The sequence below is a fragment of the Gavialis gangeticus genome, unplaced genomic scaffold, assembly GCF_001723915.1.
Source record: "Gavialis gangeticus isolate Ggan-Ray unplaced genomic scaffold, GavGan_comp1, whole genome shotgun sequence".
In the NCBI taxonomy this organism is placed as follows: Eukaryota; Metazoa; Chordata; order Crocodylia; family Gavialidae; genus Gavialis; species Gavialis gangeticus.
This window is the reverse complement of record NW_017728995.1, coordinates 19,470,717-19,478,217: the sequence shown is the minus strand read 5'-3', so window position 1 is coordinate 19,478,217 and position 7,501 is coordinate 19,470,717.

The window sequence follows — 7,501 nt, the reverse complement described above, 5'->3', positions numbered from 1 at the left end:
GAAGGGACCTGAGCAGATCATCTAGTCCGACCCCCTGCCATGGCAGGAAGAGCACTGGGGTCAAACGACCCCAGTAAGGTGGTCATCCAACCTCCTCTTAAAAACCCCCAGGGTGGGAGCCTGCACCACCTCACTTGGAAGCTGGTTCCAGACCCTAGCCGCCCTGACTGTGAAGTAGCACCTCCTGATGTCCAACTTAAACATGACCTATGAGGAAAGGCTGAACTAGAATTATTTAGTCTGAGGAAGAGAAAATCAAGGGTGGGGGGATCTGGTAACAGTCTTCAAATATCTAAAGGATGATAATAAAGAGGATGGAGATATGTTTTTTCTGTGTCTATAGGAGGCAGAACTTGAGGCTCAGACAGAAATTACATTTGTTGGCTACTTGAAAAGCACTCTACAGCCATGCCCTACCAGGAGAGCATGACTGCAGAGCACTCTGATTGCATGACAAATTAATCCTCATTGCACGAAGGTTCAAATGAAGGTGCTCCAAAGTGAAGCACCTTCATTAACCTGTCTGCTCTGGCAACTGGGCTGCTGCAGCCCAGACCTGTCCCCAGTGCTGTCTCAGGATGGGAGGGAGGGAGAAGAGAGTGGGGAGCTTAGTGTTTGCCCAGCCTGAGGTGGGGGCTCCAATCTACCTGTGTCCACTCAGGCCAACACTAATCTGAGCTCCCCCCACTCCCTTCTTTCCCTCCTCCCCATCCTGAGACACCACTGGACCTGGAGGGGGTGGAGGGCAGGGCTAAGGGAAGAGGCTGCCAGCATGCAGCTTCTCACACTGGATCAGCTCTGAATTGGAGCCTGATTCCTTCACCCTTATGACTCAACAGCTAATGTCTTTTGGATCGGGAAGATCAATCTGACTCCTGGTGCTTTCTGTTAAGTGCCATAAGTTAGACTGGGAAACTGCACTTCTGTCTGCACCTTGGGAGTAATAGCACTAAACTGCAACAGAGGAAATCTAGGTTAGAGATTAGGAAGAACTCATCACTATGAGACTGGTTAAAGATTGGAACAGACTACCTAGAGAGGTTGTGGAATCTGCATCCCTGGACATTTTTCAGAAGGTTAGATAGCTTAAGAAGATTTAATTCCTGCTTCAGTAGTGCAGTGGATCAGTACATGATACTTATTGAAAGTTACTGGGGAAGTGACATGAAGGTTGTGAGTTCAGTGTGGGATCGGGGCCTCTTCAGCCTGAGGAAAAGAAGGCTGAGAGGGGACCTGGTAGCAGCTTACCACTACATTAGGGGAGTACATCAAGGGCTCAGTGAGCAACTGTTCGCCTGGGCACCTGAGGGGAAAACCAGGAGTAATGGCCACAAACTCCTGGAAGACCATTTCAGGCTCAACATTAGGAAAAACCTCACAATCAGGGTGTCCGCACTGTGAAATAAGTTCCCTCCAGAGGTGGTACCCTGGAAATCTTCAAGAGGAGACTAGATAGTCACCTTACTGGGGTCATCTTGCCAATTACCTTTCCTGCTTGGTGCAGGGGGCTGGACCCGATGATCTTCCAATGTCCCTTCTGGCCTTACAATCTATGACTATCATAAAATCAATGAATCTATGAATAGACACTTGGTTGGGATGCTTTAATCAGGGATGATCTTGCCTTGAGAAGAGGCCCAGACTAGGTGACCTCTTGAGGTCCCTCCAGTCTTACTTTCCTGTGATTCTATGATCCTATAATAGATCACATACTATCTGTGCAACTCCTCTCCTCCATCTCACCAGATCACACCCCCCTGAACTCCCTGATCTAGCAGTACTAGGAATGAGACATGCCTGGCCTACAGGTTCACCTCAACACCCTGTTAAAACAAGGATTTGGATTTTTGTTTGTTCAAAACTGTAGCAAGAAGCCAGACTGATAGGGGATTGGAAGTACTATGTAGCAAAACAGAGAAGAAACAGAGAATGTAGCTTTCGGAAGAACAATCATTCCCTAACACTAACACATTCTTTGTTCTGAGTTAGCAGGGGGAACAATTCTTCCCATGATGTTTTATTATTGCCACCTGATAGAAATTTCTTTTACAAAATTTCATGCTGCAGTGGAGTTCATATTTTCAAATTTGGCCCCGGAGTCTCTTTCTTTCTCATTTCTTTAGTGCCTGCGTGCTTCCATATGGCCATTACTGCTACTTAATCTTCCCTGATATCGCTGATTATCTGCCTGCTATAGCAAGTGCATTTTTGCATAATCATTTTCCTACCCTCAGTATGTAAGGACCAGTTTTCTCACGTCTATACAGATGACGTTCTTACTGATATTATCAGATCAAGTTCATCAGCTTTCTCAGAAACCATAAAAGGTTACTTATTATTTTAAGCAAAGTCAAACCCTAGGAAATTGATCTAATTGAGTTGGTTTTACAGTCTAACTGTGCCAAAGAGCTAGTTTTGTGGGATTACTGCAATTTGCAGGTATCAGTTCTTTATCAATTCTCTTTTGTGATAAATATTCCCAGATATAATCAAATGTTTTGTGTTTTTTATCTTGAATATCTCTTATAAATATTAAACTTCAACACTTTCAACTTTGTACTTTCCATCCCACAGGAGGAACAATTTGCAAATCTACAATTATCGCAGAGAGGATAAAATAACATAGCTTATATAGCCAAGTTAGAAACAGTCCAAGGGACTGTTAAGTAGTTATGCAGTCTTCATTCTGGGCTGCCTTAAAGATATGTCAGGATTACAGCCCTGCGGGGCCACCCACCTGTACTGCTATGGCATTGTTATAGACAAGCCATGCCACCTTAAGTCATGGTTCTGTTTATCCTGATTTAACTGCATTGGTATGGATTGGAGCATTGCCTGTCTATGTTAATTGATACAAGGGAAGTTATATAAATACCTACTCTCTGGTAGCTGGACCTCAAGCTAAGGGCAAGGTCTCTCCTCTAGTGCTGTGCAGCTTTAGGTGAATTTCAAATTCTCTTGTCTCTGTTCCTCTACCTAGTCAGTAGGGTTCATAGAACTAACTAAGCCTTCACTAATATAAGTTAGTTTGCCCCATACCCTACTGTGCACCATTGTTGCAGAAAGTCCACTATTCTGCCTGCAGCCCTTTACTTCATTATCAGTATGAATACTGTTGATGATTATTCATTATTATTTTTATTCCTTTTTATTCTCATAGTGCTGCAGAGCCCTAGTAGTCCAGGACACCATGGTGCATCATAGCAAAAGAGAGTTTTAAGGAGGTATTTGGAGGATAAGGTTGCATTTGTCACATCCAAAGAAAAGGAAATGAAGGTAATCTTGATAAAGATGAATTTTAGCTATGTGAACAGCTAGGAAAGGCTGCATCTAAGAGAAGTTACACAGATTGAAATTACCAGTCTTAGACATAGTCTGCATGTGAGGATCTAGGGAGATAATTGAAACTGGTAGAGCAGTGATACCAAGGAAGGAGATAAGAGGCACAGACAGAAGTGACAATTTTCACACAATCTGGCCCCTGGAAATGCTCTACAGCCATGACCAAACACAAGTGCACAGCTTCAGAGCACTTTAAAAGAACCCATGACAATCTGAACCCTCACTGCATGAAGGTCCAGGTGAAGACGCTCCAAAATGGAGCATCTTCATTAACATATGTCAGCATGTTCCACCTTCAGAATTGGAAAGGGGAAGGGAGAGGAGAGAGTTGAGCCTGGGGTTTTTTCAGCTGGTGCTGGGGGGCGGAATGAGAGGATTGGAGCCCCCCCGAGTTGAAGACAGAGCCAGGGTTAGGAGGACTGAAGGGCAAGGCTAGAGGACAGTGGCTGCCGACTCACAGCCGCTCCAAATTGCAGCTGAATCCCCCAACCTCTGGAACCCAACAGTAAACATCTGTTGGGTTCGGGGGATTGATGTAAGTGATGGTGCTTCCTGCAAAGTGCTATGAGTTCCAGCAGGGAGCTGCACTTCTGTCTGCACCTACAGAGAGAGTCTGGGAGGAAGCTTAAAGACTCTGCTCTTATTATGCTGAGCTTATACTGAGAGCTAGATGCCCATAAGGTATCAGAGAGACAAACCAAGGTTTTAATTTGGCCAGGAGGAAACAGGTTTTGGTATACAGCCTCTAACATAATATACTTGTAATTCAATGGTCAAGACCAGCTGCTGCTGCCACTGATAAGAGAAATGCTGGCCTTACATCCTCAAGAATGTAAAACATGCTTGGGCTTGATCTTAGGTTTGCAGCCTGAACCTAGCTAGCTGTGCTTTCTAGTCAGGAGGAGCCTTCTTAGTCACAATGTATGGTTTCATGGATGTCTGGTGCCTGGAGTCGGAGGGGCATGTGCCCCGGTGGCTGATTCCGCTGGCGGGGGGGGCAAAGGTCCCCCGGCGGCCAATCTCACTCACTGTAAAAGCAGCCACACCACTTCCGGAACTCCTGTGGCCACTTCCAGAATCGATGCAGCCGCTTTTGCTGGCAGCCCTGTTCCTTGGCCAGCGCTCGCAGAGGGGGCACTGGTGCTCCCACCTGCCCCCCTGCCTGCCGGCTAAACAGAGCGTGGCCTGACAGGGGGTGCAGCGGCACTCTCAGGGGGTGCACATGCACCCCTGTACACCCCCTGCACATTGCCCCTCTATGGTTTACAGGTTTCATTCTGTAGCAGGGCACTGAGGTGCCTGCTACTTGTGGTACAGCAGGTAAGGAGCCCAGCTGCGGGTCACCAGGGTAACCGGTAGGAGTCAGCTGACCAGAAGGGGCAGGGCTTGGCTCCTATATAACTCCCAGGCTGAGGCTAGGTAGGCAGTTCCCTGCCAGCAGCCATAGGATAAGGAGCTCTGCCAGATCGAGTGAGGAAAAGGAAGAGGCCCAAGTGACTGAACAATGCGATAGTGGTGAGAGACAGAGAAACCCTGTGATAGGCTCAGATGTCGTTATAGCCAGATGGCTTAGTTTATGTTATAGCAAACGAGCTTGAGTTTGTGTTTACGGTTTACAACCAGTGGTTTGGGTGAAGCTATTAGGGGTTGGAGGAGGCCTCACAGGGGCTCCACGGTAGTGTGGGGACCCCAGCGCCAGAGGGCGCAGCATTTTGGGGTGCACGGACCCCAGCCCCACAGAAGGAGGACGGTGAGAGAAGCCCCAGAGCAAAGGGGGCAGCAAGAGAAGCCCCAGACAGGGCAGCGATTGACAAGCGCCTGAGGGGTGCGGTTGTGAGACGAGGCTGTGGAAAGCCAGAGCGCCGGATGGGCGCGGTTGCGAGACAAGGCTGCGGAAAGCCAGAGCGCCTGTGGGGCGCAATTGCAAGACGAGGCTGCAGAAAGCAGAGCGCCTGTGGGGCGCGGTTGTGAGACGAGGCTGCGAAAAGCCAGAGAGCCTGTGGGGTGCAGTTGCAAGGCGAGGGCTGCAGACAGCTCAAGCGCCAGAGAGGACGCAGAGAGAGGGACAGACCAAACAACGTCCGGTACATCTGCGAGGCTTGGGGAATGGTAAAGGGGCGGTTGGGGCCATGCACAGCCCATAAGGCTGAGGAGCACCAAGACCCTATGACAGAGCAGGGACAGTGCTAACAGGAAGACTGTGACCAAAAGGATGAAAGGCAGCCTCCTTTTTACTTATATCTAAGACCAAGACATGGCGGGCGAGATTTGAGGGTGCTTGGAAGCAAGCTTGGCACGGTAAGAGGGCGTGAGGGGGATCACGGCTACCCCTAGGATCCCTCCCTGTGACGCACTCTAAACCTAAGTCTTGCAACCTCAAGGGCTCAAAAACCATGAGTCCAGAACTAAAACTCATTCTCTTCAAAGCCACAACTCATTTTACATGGACTATCTGCGGAGTCCTTTTCCCTTCCCTTTTGGATTTTGTGCCCCTAGGTCGGTAGTTTTCAAGATTTTTGGACTCAAGGCACCCTCTTTGAACTTGAGACATCCCTCCATGACTTTGTGAACTGAGTGGCACTAAATTTCAAAGACTGGTTTCCATATTACAGTGCTTACCTCTTTGCAGTGAGGCTGGGGTGGGAGACTGGTTAGGCAACGACCTGCCTGAGCCTGCACTTATCTACTTATCTCCTCACACCGTGCTTCATCCTTCAAAGGATCTGGCAGCATCCTGGTTGAAAACTGCTGCCCTTAGATGTGCATAGGTGGTGTCTGACCAAACTTGTCTCCTCAACCATAAGAGCTAGGAACCCTCTTCTTTTTTCAATGAAAGCTGAGATTCACATATGCTCATGCAAATCAAGGTGCTGGGGCTTTAAACCAAATGGCAAATACTATGAAACGCAAGATATAGTCATTGTGAGACATGACTGAACAATAACTTGTGATGTCTTGGCTACAACACTAAAACATGGGGATCTTTCTTGTAATACTTTGCTCTCCAGTGATATAGTTGGATCTTTAGCACTAGATATCAGTTGTCCCCTGGTTCTGGTCCAATTTCCTTCCTGAGTACAGTTTCTTGAATAAGGAAATCCTGCTTGGAAAAAACACTTGTTTGTTTAATTTCTTAGTCCTAGGCACTGAAACCTTATCTTGTTTTGCTAACTGAAGGCAAATCATTTCAGTTTATTGTTAAAACTCAGCACAAGAGACAAAAAGACTGAAACCACAACAGTAAACAGTCTAGCTTTTAGTTTAAAAACTGCTGCAAATTGCTTTTGCTTGGTTAGATTAGCTGGGTAATTTTTAAACCAAGCGCTCTTAAAACAAGCTTTAGTTAAATCAAAAGTTGCTCAGAGTGAGCTTCAAGGAGGCAAAAAGTTTCCTTGACCTGAGAGCTTGTTTCCTTTTCATTTCTACCTCCTGCCTGTGCTGTTTACGGGAGTTCAGCAAGCAATGCAAATAATACTGCAGCTGGCAAACAATCTGCCAAACACAGCACTTCTTGGCAAAGCCAGCACTAACCACCCCTTCTGGCTTCACGCCCTGATAACCAGTCCACAAAACACTTTTAAAAATCCTGGCTTTGCCACTGGCTGCAGGGAAGTTTGATTCCACATTATCCTGTAACTTATCTTGCAGGGCAGGGAGGTAACGTCCTTGCAGTTTCAACATGATTAAACACAAAACTTTCCAGAGATCCCAAATACAGATAAATATAATTCCTTTTTCTAAAAGGACAAGTTGTAATACTATAATGTTTGTGATATATAATTTTCTATTCCATTTTTTTCTACATCATAACAGTTTCTTTCCTTTTTTTTTTTTTTTTTAAATCACCACTGCATTTTCTGAAGAGGTTTTCATAGCAATGCCCACAACCATTCCCAAGTTTCCTATTTGGGCAGCTACAATTAATTTATAGCTCAGCACTTGTATGCATATTTACCTGGCAGGGGGAATACCACAATCACTAAGGTGTTTTTCCTAGTCGCACCCAGGGATAACCACTTTTCTGGCACAGGGTAGTACCCGCAGAGGTAATGTATAGTAAACCTCCTATTTGCTGCTCGAGTGGGAAGATCTTGGCTTTATGCCCACTTTATGGAAATGGGAGACTCCTCCCTAGCTTGCTCCTGTGGCCATACAGCTG